Raw genomic sequence first — 19,692 nt, 5'->3', positions numbered from 1 at the left:
ATGCCTTTTGAATTTAATGAAAATACTACATGAAATAACATTGGTGGCTACCTACTTTTCTTCCACTTTTTCTTAAGTCTCTGAACTGAATGAAACAGCTGAGAGTAAGGTGTGCGTGAGTGGTGAGGTATGTTAATTCTTACACTTCACTATAGCTTATGTTATCAGGAAGTGATCTCCAAATGCAAAAATATAAAGCACTCTATTCTTGGGTAACAATGTGAACAATGGAAGGCTTGAACTTTCTTAGGCAGATCCCTCAGATTCAAAAGGAAGACGTCTTGATTTAATATCAATCTCTATATAGGAGCCTGAGAATGGGGTAAGGAGAGCTGCTGGTCTTTGTACCGCAATTTAATTCACTCTGATTACTTTCTATCCTCCCACCCCTACTCTTCCTTCAGTCTGTTTCTGATTAGTTACCATAGCCTTCCCCTGGACTCTATGTATGCCAAATGCAGCTCCAGACTTAGAGGCTCTCTGGGATCCTGTCAAGAGGGAATCCTGTACATACCCCCTACTCCTCTATCACTGCCTCCTGGTCTGGGCACTCTCACTGTGCAGTTTCTTCTGCTCTGGTTTAGCCAACAGCATAATCCATAGGTTTTCTGAATTCCATGATAGCATCTGGTCCTTGTGTGAGTCCTCTTTCATTCCATGTCTATTACAGATATTTTAAAGTATCTTTACTGTTGATATAGTGAGATTTGTGGGGAAAGAGGATAGAAATGTATGCCAATCTCCTCTCTTGAAATAGACATCTATTATTAAATAACGCTCATCAAAATAAATGTTCTTATTGTTATATCTTAGTTGGATGAAATGAAAACACCAAAATCCTGCTCTCTAATCATGATTGCCTCTAAAATATTATTGTAACATTTTTTCTGGATTCAAAAAATCTAAAGATGCTAAAATGGAACAGTTTGGGCCATGTTATTTCAAGTAATTTTGTCATCCAACCAATATTCTTAATATTTCCCCTCAAATTCTTTCACTAGTCTTCCTTTTTCATTATTTACAATGTTTATTTCAAAATCTTGCCTGTCTCCCCCATTCATCCTTACAAATTCTTACCTGTTCCTTTACAGAGAAAATAGAAGTTATCAGAGAGAAAGTCCTTTCAATTCTTGTCTCTTTTATTATGAACATGTATGCCTCTGTTTTATCCTTGCTTCTTTCCTTCGTGTCTTGAACATTCTCCTAATAAAGGTAAACCATCCATTTAAAAATCTGTTCCTATTACCTCCTATTATTTCTGGGACCTTGGACTGTTTGCTCTATCTTCCAGTTATATTCTTCTCCCTCAGGCTTTGATCTGTCACCATTTCAATTTCAATACAGCTGATCTGGCAAAAGTCAAAAATAATCACCTTGTTGAAACATACAGTGAACAATGTTTAGTGACCATCAATTTTTAATTCTTTGCATTATTTGGACTTCTAGCCACTTCCATTTTGTTGAAATTTTCTCCTCCATTAAGTTATAGGACCTAACTGTTCTGCTTCTCTTTCCATTCTTTCTCTCTCTCCCTATCAAACTCTGTTCTTGGCTACTCTTTGAGTCTTAGTAAAAGTTAACGTCATATTAAGCCTCCTTCCTGGCTTCTCTTGTAATGTAATGTATGTGCTCTCTTGCAACATTCTCTGGGTGATATTATACATTACTTGACTTCAGTTATTGTAAAAATTATTCCAAATACATATATCATTGCCGAGTTCTAATCTGGTTACCAACATTTATATATACTTTCTCCTAGATATATCTGCCTGATTTACCACTAAGTATCTCAGACTGAGAATATTCCAAACTGGATGCATTATAGGTATTATTAGTACTTATTAAATATGTTTTGCTGTTATCTGTGAACCTGGCACCACAATAGATGCACTTGCCCATGTGGAAACACACACTTGACTGTATCCATTCCCTCATTTCTTGAGTCTCGTCTAACACCAAGACATGTCCTCCTGACTTTATTTTTTAAATGTCTTGAATCCATTTTATTTTCATCACCCCTCAATGTTACATCTCTCATCTCCCACTAGGATTAATTCTGTAAGATTCTAATTGAAATCCCAATTTTCAGCCTGACATCCAGACAGACTAAAATATCTAAGACAAAGGTGAAAGTAGATTTCTTCTTCCCCAAAGCCCTATATTAGTCCACTAATATTTTTAGCATAACAATTATTGGATCAATTTCTTATCTTACCAATTTCTCTTTTTGATACTTTCCCTTTGGAATCCTATCTTCCAAATACATCAAATTACTGATATGCTCTTGAATGCATCATGTTATTTCCCAGTACTTTGCAGAAATGCCACATGCACCTAAAATATGTTCTACTCTCTATCTCTGCTCACTCACATTCATCTAGCTCCTCCTTGACTCCTATAGAGCCTAAGTATAACATATACTCAGTAAATGAATACAAGAATAATGAATACATTTTTCTATACTCTATTTTCCAGTTCACCTTTACGAGTTTATTTGGTATCAGTGCTCACTTAAACTTGAATTATCTGAGGAAATACCTGTCACAAATTACTGTAATACCACATAGAAACTGTATTAAATAAATGGGAATATAGAAATGTATTTTTTAAATAATCTAAGTAGTAATTCGAAATAAATAGTTCAAATCTGAAAGTTAATATTTTGCCTACTTTGTCCATTTTGCTGGTTTGAACTTTCCTTTTGTTCAGGGATTAGAATCTTTTTTTTTTTTTTAATTGTTTTTCTTTCTTTTTTTTTTTTATTATACTTCGAGTTCTAGGGTACATGTGCATAACATGCAGGTTTGTTACATATATATACTTGTGCCATGTTGGTGTGCTGCAGCCATCAACTCGTCAGCACCCATCAACTCGTCATTTACATCAGGTATAACTCCCAATGCAATCCCTCCCCCCTCCCCCCTCCCCATGATAGGCCCCGGTGTGTGATGTTCCCCTTCCCGAGTCCAAGTGATCTCATTGTTCAGTTCCCACCTATGAGTGAGAACATGCGGCGTTTGGTTTTCTGTTCTTGTGATAGTTTGCTAAGAATAATGGTTTCCAGCTGCATCCATGTCCCTACAAAGGACACAAACTCATCCTTTTTTATGGCTGCATAGTATTCCATGGTGTATATGTGCCACATTTTCTTAATCCAGTCTGTCACTGATGGACATTTGGGTTGATTCCAAGTCTTTGCTATTGTGAATAGTGCCGCAATAAACATACGTGTGCATGTGTCTTTATAGCAGCATGATTTATAATCCTTTGGGTATATACCCAGTAATGGGATGGCTGGGTCATATGGTACATCTAGTTCTAGATCCTTGAGGAATCGCCATACTGTTTTCCATAATGGTTGAACTAGTTTACAATTCCACCAACAGTGTAAAAGTGTTCCTATTTCTCCACAACCTCTTCAGCACCTGTTGTTTCCTGACTTTTTAATTAGCCTTTCTTCAAGTCTCATTAAAAATAAATTAATCTTTGTGAAGTTCATTTTAACATTTATCTGAAATTAAACTGAAAAATGTAATTAGTAGAAATTCTTGGAAAAGAGCCCAATCTTTATTATGATCATTAGTACTATAGTTGGCTTAAAAAAACGAAACAAGAATAAACTCAAAAACAAAAACAAACAAGGACAAATAATCTGATGTCATTGGTGTGGCCTTCACTCAGACAACTACTGAGGAAGTTTCACAACCTTGGAAGTTAACTAAAATACTCTGGCTTTTCCATAAAACTCACTGTCTCAGTGTAATATATATATATTTTTTTTTTGAGAATTTTTTTAGCAAATATATATTTTATTTATATATATTTATTTATATAAATATTTAGGTAAATATTTCTATATATATTTATATATTAATATATATTTGCTAAAAAAAGAAATAATTCTCAAAATATAATGAAAACATTGAAACTAAATTTCAGCACAATAAAATGTCAAAGAGGAAAATCATCTGTGAGATAATAATGAAACCTGCACTGCTTAAAAGAAAATTATTTCTGAGATAATAGTAGATTCATTTTTACTTTATGGATATGTGATAAATCTGATTATAACTGAGGTCGTATGTTAAACCAACACAAATAAAATTTCACTATGAACATCATTGAAAATATTGGCCTCCTATCAAATGTTATCCTCTTAACTGGATCTATTCATCTATTCACACCACCCTTACTCGTATGCCCCTAATTCTTCTCTGCCTGTTCTACTTTTCCACATAGCACTTAATCTTCTAACATTCTATAGGTATACATACTTATAATATTTACTTTTATTTATGTTACCACACTAGTATGTAAGTTGCATAAAGGCAGGAATTTTTGTCTATGTTGTTTTCTGTTGTAGCCAAGGACCAAGAATACCTGTCATATAGTACTCATTCTGAATAAAACTAGAGAAAGTCAATCATAAAGAACAAAATAGCAAAGAAAGTTTGTTTTTATCTTTTTTTTGTGGACAATAAAACAAGCAAATAGAAGTGTATTGGTCCTGGATCATGTCACTATCTAAACTGGTCAATCAGTAGAGCTTGCCAGCACCCTTTGTCATTCCATGTCATCTCAACACAGCCACAGAAGTAACTATATGTCCTAGTTTCTGTGCTTCAGCATATCATGGGCATTTAATCTATTTGATAAGTAGGCCATTTTATTTTTGCTTATCTTTATTTTGAATTCTAAAAGTTAAATAGTAAAACATTGCAGATATAGTATATACGACTTCTAAGTTCTTCAAATTAAATGAATTTTTTACACAGCAAATTTGGACATAGCTTACTTTCTCTCTTTCTTCTTGAAGGTATCTTTGATTTATTGGATTTAAAACTGTAGCAAAGTGATAAAATCGTGATTATTGAAGAAGACCAGGATTTCTTTTCTCTTCTTGATATGATGGACAGAAAATAAATCTTAAAAAAGCCCTAACAATGCATAATAAAATTACCAACTTATTGATGCTTTTCAAGCTAACAATTATAAGTCTGAAAGAACATCAGTACTTGATAGATGGAATAACCCCATTATTTACACATCAAGGTTTATTTGACACTGAATCAAAAGAGTGCTGTTGATAACTGTGTTTAATCTGTAATAAATATGTCACCCATATTTCATTATTGAAAATAAACAAAATATACTTCCATTTGCTGGTTAGTGCATATTTTTTCTGAAAAATTTCGCAAATATTTTAAATCTTATTATTAAAATAACTTTGAATATACCATGTTGAATTAAGACACCAACTGTCTCCTCATAATCCAGAGTGAGATTTATACAAATGAGAGAAACATTTTCAAATAGTACTTTATGGAAAATCATAAAAATAAAATTGGGCATTGGTACACTTCATAATGTTGAGAAAGTGGTGATAAAATAAAGACATAAAATTTGATACTTTTTCTTATATATAGAATATAATTAAAACAAGATATTTTGTGCTGCTATATTCTACAGCCAATAAAATTGTGGCAGGCATGGTGGCAATGCATAAGCTCAGCAACATGGACTTCCCCTCACCAAGGCCAACCTGGCCGTGGCCACTGCTGAGAACCCAATCTTACAGCAGCGTAGACCAACATCGAGTCCTGAAATGATACAATGATACCTTTCTCCAGGAGTGATTAGCCAGCTACCTGGGAGCACACTGATTACATTGGATGTCTACTATCATGGAAGTGACAGTGTTTTGGTCTTAACTAAAATAGACACTTATTCGGGGTATGCATTTGCTGTCCCTGCACAGAATGATTCTGGGAAAACAGAATGATTCTGCAGACTTACAGATGTCTTCTCCACTGTCATGGTATTTCACAGAGCATGACTTCTCATCGAGGAACTCATTTCACAGCCAATTAAATGTAGTAATGGGCTAATCCTCAAGTAATCCATTGGTTTTACCATGTTCCCTACCATCTGGAAGCAGCTGGCTTGGTACAATGGTGAATGTCCTTTGAAGAGTTAATTTTCATGCCAGGCAGGTGGCAATACCTTGCAGGGCTGGAGCAAGGCTCTCCATAGGGCTGCATATTCTCTGATTCAGCATTCAATACATGGTGCTGTTTCTTACATAGCGAGGTTTCACAGGTCCAGGAACCAAGGGGTGGAAATGGAAGTGGCAACACTTACTATCATTCTTAGTAACCTAGTAACAAAATGTCTATTTCTGTTAAAAGAAAAACTTTAGATAAATTAAATTTAACCGAGTTTAATTGAGTGAAGTGACATTCCTGAGTCAGGTAGTTTCCCCCATCAGAACAGGTTCAGAGTTTCAAGGGCTGTCTCATGGTTGGAGAGAATTTATGGACAGAAAAAGGAAAGTGACATACAGAAAATGGAAGTGAGGTACAAAAACAACTGGATTGGTTACAGCTTGGTATTTGCCATATCTGAACATATTTTGAACAGTTGACCACCTTTGATTGGTGAAAACTTGCTGGCTGGTACAAGAACAGATTACAGTGTGTTTACACATCCAGTTAGGCAACAATTTACTATGTACAGAGAAATACTTAGGCCAAACTTAAAATACATAAGGGGGCAGCATTAGGTTAAGTGTACTTCCTATCTCTGTGACCTTACACTCTTCTGGCCTGAAAGTCTTAGTTCCAAAGTGAGGAATGCTTCCACCAGGAGATACAAAAATGATTCCCTTGAATTAGAAATTAAGACTGCCACTTGGCCACTTTGGCTTCTTCATGCGTCTAATTCAATAGGCAAAGAAAAGAGTTATTAATACTATGCTGACCTGGATGAGTGGAGATAAGAAAGAGTGTTTCTGGAATACAGAAGATCCTTCAGAGTATCTGTTAATATTACCATGCTCTGTGATTAAAGTCAATGAAAAACTATAACCCACTTTCTACAGGACTACTAATGACCCCAGATTCTTCAGGAATAAAGGTTTGATTGCCTGTACTAGGTAAAGAATCATGACCACCTGAGTTGTTTCTTCAAGAAATAGAGAATACAGAATTAGTGGAAGAAGGTAGTTGTACCTTCCACCTATGACCATGTGACAAGTTAAATAAATGAGGCCTATAGTTGTCATGAGTATTTTTTCTTTTCTTTATAGATGGGTATACGTGTATGTGTAGCAAATATTTTTGTTTTCTCCCTTCTCTTATCCTCTTATGACGTAATAAATGATGTAGTCACTCTACATATTGTTATTAACATATTCTTACCTTAGCATCATAGTATTTAAGTTACAAGGTATTGAGGAGAACAAGGAACATCACCCAGTACTTTTCATTCTCTTCTATAGAATAAATTAGTTTATTTTCAATTACATGCAGGACAGTTGTCCAGATAGATATCTTTTTATCATGCTTTACATTATAGTGTTTTGCAAATATTGTATTTTTTACTATTTGAAGGTTTGTGGCAACTCTTTTCAACAAGTCTATTGGTGCCATTTTTGCAACAATATGTGCTCATTTTGTGTCTCTGTGTCACATTTTAATGATGCTCTCAATATATCAAACATTTTGATTATTATTATGTTTGTTATCATGATCTGTGTTCTTTGATGTTACTATTATAATTGTTTTGGGAGTTCATAAACTGCACCAATATACGACAGTGAACTTAATCGATAAATGTTGTGTGTGTTCTGACTGCTCCACTGACTGACCATTGCCCATTTCTCTCTCCTTGAGTCTCCCTATCTCCTGAGACACAATAATATTGAAATTAGGCCAATTAATTACCCTACAATGACCTTTAAGTGTTTAAGTGAAAGAAAGAGTCACACATTTCTCCCTTTAAATCAAAAGCTAGAAATGATTAAGCTTAGTGAGAAGGGCATTGTTAAAAACCAATATAGGCTAAAATCTAGATCTCTTGTGCTGAAGAAATAGCCAAGTAGTAAATGTAAAGAAAATGTTATAAATGCAAAAGGTAAAATTTGTAAATGCAAGAAGAAATTAAAAGTACTACTTCAGTGAACACATGAATGAAAAGAAAGCAAAACATCCTCATTGCTGATATGGTCAAAGTTTTAGTGGTCTAAATAAAAGATCTAATCATCCACAACATTACCTTAAGCCAAGACCTAATCCAGAGCAAGGCCTGATGCTCTTCAATTTTATGAAGACTAAAAGAGGTAAGAAATCTGCAGAAGAAAAATTTGAAGCAAGTAGAGGTTGGTTTATGAAGTTCAAGTAGGAAGAGTCTTCTCCATATCAAATAAGACAAAGGTAAAGTTGCCGATGTGAAAGCTGTAGTTAGTTATCCGGATGATCTAACTAAGATAACTGATAAAAGTGGCTACAGTAAACAACAGATTTTCAATGTAGACAAAGCAGTCATTCAGTGAAAGAAGATGTTGTCTCTTGCAGAGAGAAAGGAGATTCAACACGTGACTTCAAACCTTCAAAGAACATTCTATCTTCTTAGGGGCTAATGCAGCTGGTGACTTTAAGTTAAAGCCAACACTCATTCACCAGTCCAAAAATCCTAAGGCCCCTACATATTGTGCTAAATCTACTGTGTATGTGTTCTACAAATGGAACAACAAAGCCTGGAAGACAGAACATCTATTTACAACATGATTTAATAAATATTTTAAGCCCATTGTTGAATACTCCTCAGTAAAAAAGGTGCTTTTCAAAATAGTACCTCTCATTGACAAGACACTTGGTCATGTGAGAGCTTGGATATAGAAATACAAGTAGATTAGTGTTGTATGCCTGTTACCACAACATCCATTCCACAGCCCATTGGTCAAGGGGTAATTTCAATGTTCAATTCTTGTTATTTAATAAATGCATTTCATAAGGCTGTAGCTGCCACAGATAATGATTCCTCTGATGGATATGGGCAAAGCCAGTTGAACAGCTCCTGGAAAGAACTCATCATTCATTTTTTATTTTTAAAATTATTTTCCTTAAGTTTTATTTCAACTTCAGGGGTACTAGTGCAGGATTGTTGCATAGGTAAACTCTTGTGTCAGGGAAGTTTGTTGTACAGATTATTTCATCACCCAGGTATTAAGTCTAGTACCCTCTCATTATTTTTTCTGATCCTCTCCCTCCTCCCAATCTCTACCTTGCAAAAGGCCCCAGTGTGTCTTGTTCCCCTTTATGTGTCCATGTGTTCTCATTTTAGTTGACATTAAAGACATTCATAATTAATGGGAGAACATAAAAATGTCAACATTAACAGGAGTTTGAAAGAAGTTGATTCCAACCCTCATGGATAACTTTGAGGGATTTGAACCTCAGTGGAGAGAGTCACTGCAGATGTGGTGAAAATAGCAAGAGAACTCATATTAGAAGTGCAGCCTAAAGATGCGATTAAATTGCTGCAATCTCATGATAAAACTTGAACAACTAATAAGCAGCTTCTTATGCATGAGCAAAGAAAATAGTTTTTTAGAAGGAATCTACTTCAGATAAACACACTGTGAACATTATTTTAATGATAGCAGAGGATTTCAATATTTCATAAACTTAGTTTATAAAGCAGCAGCAGGGTTTTAGAGTACTGACTCCAATTTTGGAAGAAGTTCTACTGTGAGTGAATGTTATTAAACAGCATGGCATGCTACAGAAAAGTTTTTGTGTAGGAAAGAGTAAATCAATGTGACAAATGTTATTGTTGTTGTATTTAAGAAATTGCCACAGCCAATTCACTTTAGCAGCCACCATCCTGAGCAGTTAGTAGCCACCAACGTGGAGGCAAGCCCCTTCACTAGCACAATAGTTATGACTCATTAAAGGCTCAGATGATCATTATCAGTTTTTAGTAATGAAGTAATTTTTAACTAAGGTATTTACATTGCATTTTGATATATAATGCCATTTCACATGTTGTAGAGTACAGTATCATGCAAACATAACTTTCATATGCACTGAGAAAAAGTTCATGTAACTTGCTTTCTTTCAATATCTGCTTTCTTGCAATGTTTGGAAATGAAACCTGAAACACCACTGAAATATCCATGTAACACGTTAAATGGAAATGTAACCATGTTGTTGTGTTTATATGGAGATTAAGCGTTGCTTGAGGAGACGCGTACGAGTACCAAGTTTACAAGGAGTAGATTCATGATGGTTAATGTTATGTGTCCACTTGGCTAGGCCACGGTACCCGGATAGTTAGTCAAACACCAATCTAAATGTCTCTGCGAAGATACATTTTAGATCAGATTAACATTTAAATCAGTAGACTTTCACGAAAACAGATTATCCTTCTTAATGTGAGTGGGCCTCAACCAATTAGTTGAAGGCCTTAATAGAAAAAAAGAAGGAACTCTCTGAAACTATACCTCCAAACTGGCTTTTATACGTAAGCTACAAAATCAACTCTTCTCTGGATCTCCAGCTTGTATGCATACAATTGGTTCTGTTTCTCTGAGAATCCTAATACGAGAGGTCATTCCAATTTTGTGTTTTATGAATGCAGAAAGAAATAGATGAGAGTAAGCTGGCTGATTTGTTCCCTTTTTCCTAGTTACCTGTTCAGTCTCATCTCCAGATGAATTACCCCCAATAAATTTATACCCAAATAAGCCATGCTTCTTTGTGTTCTGCAATTTTGCCTATTCTGCTACCATTCACTTCACTCCTGTTCCTGAATGACATTCGCTGGAATGTTATTCTACCACAAATTTGAACACCTAATTTTCATTGTCCTTTAACATTTAGCTCGAAGAGCACCTGTCAGCATTTTTCTTTGACATGTCCTCCTTTAGTTGAGTCTGAATTACTTGCTATTCCTATAGATGTCTCCATCATTTTGCCCTGTCATTAAACTAAATTGTAACTATCTGATTTATTGTTTGTCTCCTTTTGTGTGTTGTGGTCTTTGTTAAATTGGTAAAATACATCATTTATTTAGTATTTTCCACGCTCATGTTATTGTAGTATTTAAGTATTTCTTATCAATGTTGAATGAAAATAAACTTATAAAATGATTTTATTCATTGTATAGCTCGCTCTCCTCATTATATTGATGATAACGTGGTACCCCTCCACTCCTGTTCTTAATAGGCTTGGCCTTCCAGATGATATGTATGTGTTTTATTCCACCACCAGTGAAGTACCACTAGATTTTACTCCAAGATAAGCATCTATTTTACACTATAAGCTACTTTTTGTCTCCAAACCCTGGCTAAACTGAGTCAAACAACTCACATTTTTCAGAAGCAAACAGCCAAAAGTCCCAAGTCATCATCGAATGAAATTAATGTTAATGTTTGATCACATTTCTGATATTGGAAAAAATAAAATTGTCTACACTATCTGAATCTAATCCCAGGTATTCATGAATCCTGCTCTGTTCTAATATTGGCTTAGGTTTTATGGAACTGTTAAAGTGTACGCTTTAGTAAGTATTATTTGTTAAATGGAGTCCTTGTCAGTGGCCAATGGAGCAACTGGATTTTTCCTTCATTGCAAAAACCATCCATTTCCCATATAGCCTTTCTATTTTCACAGCATTGAGCTTCCTTGAACATTTGTTTCATGCATTCTTCATGGTAATATTGGAGGCACTGCCACAGTAAATGATGGAACTAGTGATAAATACAGCATTTTTCAAGGAAATAAACTCTCCTTTTATATAATGCAAATCTATGCCTTCCCATGCACAACCAAGGAAAACCAAGCATAAATTTGAAGTGATTATATAATTTTAGATCAAATTAGATAGAAAATGTGATATGTCAGAAAATAGAATTAATAGCGTTTGGGACTCTCAGACATAGAAAAACAAAGTTAAATTATATTCTTAATCGTCTTTGTCCTTCTTACCTGATGCCACACCCAATGAATACCTAAATCTACACTTTCCTGTGATTTGATATCCTAGTATACAATAAATTTGTGAAGCTAATCTTTCTGTGTAGTGTGTTTTTCCTAAGATTTTTTCTACGGTCAAAAAAAAAAATAGCTTATAGGCTTGCTTTCCTCAAAATGTAGCAAACCTACTTTTAAGAATCATAATTTAACAGCTTAAGGAGATTTTGGGCTGAGATGATGGGGTTTTCTAAATATACAATCAAGTCATCTGCAAACAGGGACAATTTGATTTCGTCTTTTCCTAATTGAATACCCTTTATTTCTTTCTCCCGCCTGATTGCCCTGGTCAGAACTTCCAACACTATTGTGAATAGTGCTGCAATAAACATACGCGTGCATGTGTCTTTATAGCAGCATGATTTAGAATCCTTTGGGTATATACCCAGTAATGGGATGGCTGGGTCATATGGTACATCTAGTTCTAGATCCTTGAGGAATCGCCATACTGTTTTCCATAATGGTTGAACTAGTTTACAATCCCACCAACAGTGTAAAAGTGTTCCTATTTCTCCACATCCTCTCCAGCACCTGTTGTTTCCTGACTTTTTAATGATCGCCATTCTAACTGGTGTGAGATGGTATCTCATTGTGGTTTTGATTTGCATTTCTCTGATGGCCAGTGATGATGAGCATTTTTTCATGTGTCTGTTGGCTGTATCCAAATGTCCATCAGTGACAGATTGGATTAAGAAAATGTGGCACATATACACCATGGAATACTATGCAGCCATAAAAAAGGATGAGTTTGTGTCCTTTGTAGGGACATGGATGCAGCTGGAAACCATCATTCTTAGCAAACTATCCCAAGAACAGAAAACCAAACACCGCATGTTCTCACTCATAGGTGGGAACTGAACAATGAGATCACTTGGACTCGGGAAGGGGAACATCACACACCGGGGCCTATCATGGGGAGGGGGGAGGGATTGCATTGGGAGTTACACCTGATGTAAATGACGAGTTGATGGGTGCAGCACACCAACATGGCACAAGTATACATATGTAACAAACCTGCACGTTATGCACATGTACCCTACAACTTAAAGTATAATAATAATAAATAATAATAAAAAAAGAACTTCCAACACTATGTTGAATAGGAGTGGTGAGAGAGGGCATCCCTGTCTTGTGCCAGTTTTCAAAGGGAATTCTTCCAGTTTTTGCCCTTTCAATATGATATTGACTGTGGGTTTGTCATAAATACCTCCTATTATTTTGAGATACCTCCCATCAATGTTGAATTTATTGAGAGTTTTTAGCACGAAGGGCTGTTGAATTTTGTCAAAGGCCTTTTCTGCATCTATTGAGATAATAACGTGGTTTTTGTCTTTGGTTCTGTTTATATGCTGGATTACGTTTATTGATTTGCTTATGTTGAACCAGCTTTGCATCCCAGGGATGAAGTCCACTTGATCATGGTGGATAAGCTTTTGGATGTGCTGCTGGATTCGGTTTGCCAATATTTTATTGAGGATATTTGCATTGATGTTCATCAGGGATATTGGTCTAAAATTCTCTTTTTTTGTTGTGTCTCTGCCAGGCTTTGGTATCAGGATGATGCTGGCCTTATAAAATGAGTTAGGGAGGATTCCCTCTTTTTCTATTGGTTGGAATAGTTTCAGAAGGAATGGTACCAGTTTCTCGTTGTACCTCTGGTAGAATTCGGCTGTGAATCTGTCTGGTCCTGGACTTTTTTGGTTGGTAGGCTATTAGTTATTGCGTCATTTCAGAGCCTGTTATTGGTCTATTCAGGGATTCCACTTCTTCCTGGTTTAGTCTTGGGAGGGTGTATGTGTCCAGGAATTTATCCATTTCTTCTAGATTTTCTAGTTTATTTGCATACAGGTGTTTATAGTACTCTCTGATGGTAGTTTGTATTTCTGCAGGATCGGTGGTGATATCCCTTTTACCATTTTTTGTTGCAACTATTTGATTCTTCTCTCTTTGATTCTTTATTAGTCTTGCTAGTGGTCTACCAATTTTGTCGATCTCTTCAAAAAACCAGCTCCGGGATTCATTGATTTTTTTGAAAGGTTTTTTGTTTCTATCTCCTTCAGTTCTGCTCTGATCTTAGTTATTTCTTGCCTTCTGCTAGCTTTTGACTGTGTTTGCTCTTGTTTCTCTAGTTCTTTTAATTGTGATGTTAGGGTGTCGATTTTAGATATTCCCTGCTTTCTCTTGTGGGCATTTAGTGCTATATATTTCCCTCTACCCACTGTGTTAAATGTGTCCCAGAGATTTTGGTATGTTGTGTCTTTGTTCTTATTGGTTTCAAAGAACATCTTTATTTCTGCCTTCATTTCGTTGTGTACCCTGTAGTCATTCGGGAGCAGGTTGTTCAGTTTCCATGTAGTTGAGCGATTTTTAGTGAGTTTCTTAATACTGAGTTCCAGTTTGATTCCACTGTGGTCTGAGAGAGTTTGTTATAATTTCCGTTATTTTACATTTGCTGAGGAGTGCTTTACTTCCAACTATGTGGAAAATCTCCTTAAGCTGATAAGCAACTTCAGCAAAGTCTCAGGATACATAATCAATGTGCAAATATCACAAGCATTCTTATATACCAATAACAGACAAACAGCCAACTCATGAGTGAACTCCCATTCACAGTTATTTCAAAGAGAATAAAATACCTAGGAATCCAACTTACAAGGGATGTGAAGGACCTCTTCAAGGAGAACTGCAAACCACTGCTCAATGAAATAAAAAAGGACACAAACAAATGGAAGAACATTCTGTGTTCATGGATAGGAAGAATCAATATCGTGAAAATGGCCATACTGCCCAAGGTAATTGATAGATTCAATGCCTTCCCCATCAAGCTACCAATGGCTTTCTTCACAGAATTGGAAAAATCTACTTTAAAGTTCATATGGAACCAAAAAAGAGCCTGCATTGCCAAGACAATCCTAACCCAAAAGAACAAAGTTGGAGGCATCACACTACCTGACTTCAAACTATACTACAAGGCTACAGTAACCGAAACAGGATGGTACTGGTACCCAAAACAGAGATATAAACCAATGAAACAGATCAGAGACCTCAGAAATAATACCACACATCTACAGCCATCAGATCTTTGACAAACCTGGGAAAAACAAGAAATGGGGAAAGGATTCCCTATTTAATAAATGGTGCTGGGAAAACTGGCTAGTCATAGGTAGAAAGCTGAAACTGGATGCCTTCCTTACATCTTATACAAAAATTAATTTAAGCTGGATTAGAGACTTAAATGTTAGATCTAAAACCATAAAAATCCTAATAGAAAACTTAGGCAATACCATTCAGGACACAGGCATGGTCAAGGACTTCATGACTAAAACACCAAAAGCAATGGCAACAAAAGCCAAAATTGACAAATGGAATCTAATAAAACTAAAGAGCTTCTGCACAGCAAAAGAAACTGCCATCAGAGTGAACAGGCAACCTAAAGAATGGAAGAAAATTTTTACACTCTACCCATCTGACAAAGGGCTAACATCCAGAATCTACAAAGAACGTAAACAAATTTACAAGAAAAACATCAAACAACCCATCAAAAAGTGGGTGAAGGATATGAACAGACACTTCTTGAAAGAAGAGATTTATGCAGCCAACAAATACATGAATAAATGTTCATCATCACTGGCCATCAGAGAAATGCAAATCAAAACCACAATGAGATATCATCTCACATCATTTAGAATGGCGATCCTTAGAAAGACAGGAAATAACAGGTGATGGAGAGGTGATGGAGAAATAGGAACACTTTTACACTGTTGGTGGGACTGTAAACTAGTTCAACCATTGTGGAAGACAGTGTGGCGATTCCTCATGGATCTAGAACTAAAAATACTATTTGACCCAGCCATCCCATTACTGGGTATACACCCAAAGGATTATAAATCATGCTGCTATAAAGGCACATGCAACTGTATGTTTATTGTGGCACTATTCACAATAGCAAAGACTTGGAACCAACCCCAATGTCCATTAATGATAGACTGGATTAAGAAAATGTGGCACATGTACCCCATGGAATACTATGCAGCCTTAAAAAAGATAAGTTCATGTCCTTTGTAGGGATGTGGATGAAGCTGGAAACCATCATTCTCAGCAAACTATCACAAGGACAAAAAAACAAACACCCCATGTTCTCACACATAGATGGGAGTTGAACAATGAAAACACTTGGACACAGGAAGGGGAACATCACACACCGAGGCCTGTCATGGGGTCAGGGGAGGAGGGAGGGATAGCATTAAGAGATATACCTAATGTAAATGATAAGTTATTGGGTGCAGCACACCAAAATGGTACATGTATACAGATGTAACAAACCTGCAGGTTATGCACATGTACCCCAGAACTTAAAGTGTAATAAAAATGAAAAATAAGAATATAAACCACAGGAAAATAAGATAAAAAAATCACAATTCAATTATCTTCTATGATATGAATATAGGGTAGGAGACCTTCAGAGTATTTAGACAACTGTATTAATTCCCTAGATTATATGAACTGGACTAAAATGAAGGTAACCATTTCAAGTTCAATAAAAGTAAATGTGAATATAAGTATATTGAAGTTAATAGAAGTTAATTACAGTGTGTTAGTATATATTTCAGATTTCCAAAGATTGTTGCATACATTCTTTGTGAGATATTATTTAACATAGAGATCTCCGTAGAGCATTTAAACCGATATCTGACTTTCAGCTATGTTGCCCAGTTTTAAAGATGCTGTATTATATCTGAGTATTTATGATTCTATAAATACTTTTTAAATTTTTTAGGATTAGTTACAGTCATGTCAATGATTGCTACTTTTATATAACTGTTTTAGTTCGACTCATAAAGCCCTACACATTGGGGCTAAATACTCCTAAAATGTAACCTATTTGAAAGTAGCTGAGGCTATTTTGTACAACATCTTAGCAGAGCCTAGGGCAACATCTGGATACAGTAGGCACACAGTTTATGAATACTTATTTTATAATAATGATAAATGGTATAACATCAATGTTGCTACATTCAGTTGTAACTCTATTATATGTTTTTAAGCATTAGATAAACAAAATCTGTCATTTTTTCTGTAGTATTTAGTCATTCCTAGGTTTTTGTTTGGAGCCACTATGTAGAAAAAGCTGAATTTTGTTACAACGGAAAAGAGCAGGAGTCAAAGAGTCCATTTTTACTAAAGTGAAAATAGAAACAAGCATGCCCAAGTCTATACAAATGTCCTATGCTTTGCAGACTACACCTTCTTGCTTTCATTGCAGATTAATATATGACAGTGTTACTAAGACTTAGAAGCCAAAACAGTAGCTAATCAAACTTTTAAAACTTTTTAGTGAGGGATACCAGTATTTTAAGTAAATTTTACTTCCCCTATACAACTTACAGAAAAGAGGACATCATCCCTCAAGTCCACTCAGTTACTGGAATTCTCTAGAGGAGATAATAAACCATTTTAGTTTACTCTTTTCTTTCTTTCCACACAACCAGGAATCCAGGTCTGAATAATTCTGATCAATGGCATTTATTACCTTCAAAATAGACATTACATTGGAGTTATCATTATTGTCTATGTCAGGAATGACACAGATTTTCGTACTACCATGAAACTACAAAAATATCTGTTGGCATTACACTAATAACGAATATGACATAAGTAACCATAAATTAAGTAGATATTATAAGTGACTTAGTTGAATTTGTCTTTCACTTGCCTCTTTAGCCTTAACTCTAATAATTGCCCTGAAGCACACTGAACCACTGCAATTTTCTGTAATAAGTTATACTCCATTCTGCCTCAATGTCTTGCATGTGTTCTCTCTGTACAGATCAAGTTATTGAGTTCTACCTAAATTCCAACTCTCCTTTCAAATTACATTTTCAGAAACCAGTTCCTATCTCAATTTTAACTCAATTTTGTGTAAGCATCTCTCTTAGGGACCTCCCAGCACCCAATGCTTCTCTTATCAGAGACATGGTATAAGGCTTTTCACTGCTTCTTCCTCTCAAACGAAGCTTCTTGAAGGCAAGGAACTACATTGTATCCATCTTTATATCAACTTTAATAAACATAGTCTAAAGTCAATCCATAAATAAGTACTCAGTTTCTATGCTATTACTTCCTAAAGTTGGATTCTGGAAATATTTTTATAATAATCTAATAATATCGTAGAAATGAGTTAAAGAGAACATCTCATTACGTGACATTTGCATTCACCATATTAAGCCCATTTAATTTCAGCCTAATATAAATACACTTAGCAGGAGCCGTGAATGAAATTTATCTGATTAGTACTATTCTTAAATAAAAAGTTAGGTAAGAGCTAACCCAGCTATAGCCTTCACAAATGACTAATATTGCAAGTATTTCAAATTCTAAGCTACTACTTCAAATGTTAAAAGCCATCTTGGTCCTATAAAGGCTTTACCAAAGATCTAAGAATTAGGAAAAGCCTGATGCAACTACAGAATAAATGCCCTTAGTCTCATTCTCATTATTAAAACAACCTCAAATAATTCTTTAAGTCTCCTTATAATAAGTGGGAATGACAAGGAGAGAGTAAAGTAAAATAAAAATTTTATTTTCATTTTAAACAGCAGTGTTTCATTTAGCCACTTTCACAATAATTTTCTTATAATCTTGAGTATATTTTATTGAAAAATAAATATACATAGGTAATGTATAAACAAAAGCCAGTTAAATAGCTGAATGTAAATGATCCAAAGTAAATGTATTTACTTTTGTGAATACATATTTTTCAGAGCCCTGTTGACAAATACGCAATTTTCAAATACCCTAATTTACATTATATTTTCCTTCATAGTCTATAACTTCCATACACAGCAAAGAGAGTCATAGCTGAGCTACTAACAGTCGTATGGAAAATTGAAAGAATATTTGATTTCATTACAAAATTTTTTCACGAAAGAACCCTTCAACTTCTTCTTGAGGGGAGAGGGATTAATTGTTTTATATTAGAATTTTTTAGATTGACAGAAAAGCTGAGAAGATAATACAGAGTTCCCATAGGTACACAGTTTTGTCTATTGTTAAAATCTTACATTAGTATGGCACATTTGTCACAACGAAAGGACCAATTCTGATACATAATTAATTCAAAATCTGTAATTTATTCATGTTTCCCAGTTTTTACTAATGTATTTTTTTCTGTTAAATTATGCTGTCTAGGATATCATGTTCCATTTAGTTGTCATGTCTCCTTGGGCTCCTTTTGATTGGGACAGTTTTCCAAACTACTTTTGCTTTTGAAGATCATGACAGTTTTGAGGAGAACTGATCAAGTATTTTGTAGAATGTTCCTCAATTGGGTTTGCTTATGCTTTTTCTCATTATCAACCTTGATTGTATTTTGAGTGGAAGAAGATCAAAGAGTTAAAGTGTTCTTTTTATCATATTGTATCAAAGGTACATTCTATCAGCATAATTTATCACTATTGATACTGACTTTGACCACCGGCTGAGGTAGTATTTGACAGGCTTCTATGGTAAACTTATTATTTTCTTCTCCCTTTCCATACGGGTGCTCTTTAGGTGAAAATCACTATACACAGCCTGTACATAAGGGAACAGAAGTTATGTTCCACCTCTTTGAGAATAGAGTTTCCACACTAAATAATTGAAATCAAACTGAAAAAGACATTTGTTTGTTACTCCAATTATTTACTTTTTAAATCACTTATTTATAGCATGGATACTTATTTTATATTTTGAGTTATAATTTAAAACAAATTTTAAAAAATATTGCTCAAATGTTTCGAGGTCTAGAAGTAGGGAGTCTTTCAGATGGTACCTCTGTTGTCCCTGTGTCACTTTGACATATTCTTATGACTATGAGTTGTTGTTACTGTTGTTGTTG

The sequence above is a fragment of the Chlorocebus sabaeus genome, chromosome 24 (assembly GCF_047675955.1).
Source record: "Chlorocebus sabaeus isolate Y175 chromosome 24, mChlSab1.0.hap1, whole genome shotgun sequence".
Lineage (NCBI taxonomy): Eukaryota > Metazoa > Chordata > Mammalia > Primates > Cercopithecidae > Chlorocebus > Chlorocebus sabaeus.
The sequence above is the reverse complement of the archived record's forward strand: the minus strand, read 5'-3'. Positions refer to the sequence as shown.